Source organism: Macrobrachium rosenbergii, chromosome 53, assembly GCF_040412425.1.
Source record: "Macrobrachium rosenbergii isolate ZJJX-2024 chromosome 53, ASM4041242v1, whole genome shotgun sequence".
NCBI lineage: Eukaryota > Metazoa > Arthropoda > Malacostraca > Decapoda > Palaemonidae > Macrobrachium > Macrobrachium rosenbergii.
The window spans coordinates 53,115,322-53,117,227 of record NC_089793.1 but is presented as its reverse complement, the minus strand read 5'-3'; positions in this window follow the sequence as shown (position 1 = coordinate 53,117,227).

Sequence of the window (1,906 nt, the reverse complement as noted above, 5' to 3'; positions counted from 1 at the left end):
GATTAAATCATAATATATTTACGTTGATTCAATCTATGCCATGCATCCTGTCCGGTGATCATTATCTGATTAATGCAATTAACTAGTTGTCGTCACAGATGCAGTTTTTCAGACGCGCTATTTTGTCATCATTGAGCAGATGCATCATCGTCCACCTAAGTTGATTGCATTAACCAGATAATGATCAACGGACGCGATGCTTGATATAGATTGATCAATTTAAATATATTAAAATTTAATCGAACTTGGATTGTGCCTCCAGATGTCTCATTCAAGGACCTGTGTGCAGTTCGTTTCTAATATATGTGAAAACAAGAGCATAATTGTATTTAGTCAGCAAGGCATTAATAGTGGCTATATATAGTTAAGGTTAAGAATAGGTAGATTACCTAAATCTTTCGACAGGTAACTGATGCAATCCGGCAAAGGCTTATTTCTCGTGGCAAACTGTACCATATGCTTGCTGACTCGGCCAAACGATCCTCATTTCGATAACGTATGTCCATCCATCCGGTGAAGCTGCTCAGTGTTGGGTTTTGGAAGTACAGAAAAGGTGTCATTAGTAGAAACTGAGGCTTCCAAAAGATTTTCCTTCTCAGTGATAATAACATTTCTGCTTTTCTTCCTCTGTGTGTTTTAGGATCAAGACAAAGGCAATTAGGATTAATGTTTCGTCATTTTACAGTAATACTGCTTATTTCTAGTTCTTAAAAATGATTAAAATACGATAATTACTACAATATGAAATTTTTTCGATCACTTCCATATTTATTGAAGCCCAAAATCATTACAATAATCGCTAGTGCTTGCTGCTATCACTGTAAGGATGTACATTCTTTCATTTGCTAAAATTCTATATTCTCCGTTTGATAAGCCTTGATTAAAATGCATCTTAGATCAGCTCTGTGGCATAACTACGATTTCTGAAACTTTCTGCCGGTGTAAAGCTTTAATATATATGCAAAAAATTTACTTTATTCTCCACAACAAATCCGTAATATTTTTTTGTATTTGTCGTCGAGAAACAGGAAGTAATAGAGTCAACATTAAGGAAAAGGAACAAAGCTATACAAAATTGTGATCTATCTTATTGATGGTGCTCATTAATGCAAGAAAAATAAAATTAGTTATCATTTATTGTTTAAGATTGGTTCAACCTGAGCTTTCTCTCCCTCTCTCTCTCTCTCTCTCTCTTGCCTTGAAATAGTCTCATGATGTTGTTCCACGATATTCTTTATTCTGGTAATCAAGGCAGTTCTTTTTATTCGTTTAAAGATTTTTCAAGATATTGCTTTTTCAGCACAATATTTATTTTGTTCTTTCAATTATTAACATTTTGGTTATTCACTTTCCGTATCCCGAATAAGCTTTCATTGACACAGGATTCAAAGTAATATTTATTATAAATATGTACTTTGCACCATCTGTCATTTCTTGTCTTCATTCTAAAATGAGTTGGTAAATATTTGTTGGTATTTACACACGCTTTTCTTTTGTATTTTGATGAATTTAATGACACTTTTACCAGATTTTTCTAATATGGTAATTTTAATACATAATGTTGCCATTTAGGACATTGGTAATAGTATGGATATTAATTTAAGTTCACTAAGATAATATTATACTTTCACACACTGTGTGATGGCATTTATCATGTCTCCGCTTCAATATATCAACATTCACTCTTCATATTGATGTTCTAGTCATTTTTCACGCATCGTCATTAATACTGGCAGTTTATATTTCCCTGTTATGGCTGTTCATAATGCGTTTGCGTTATTGTTTTCTGTTATCCGGAAAGCCTTTAGTAAAATAAGCCCTGTATATTAACGACTATGGTTCGCCTGTTGCTTGATTTTACAGTATTTTGTGCTTTCATGTTTCTCTTTCAAATCGATGGCCATTG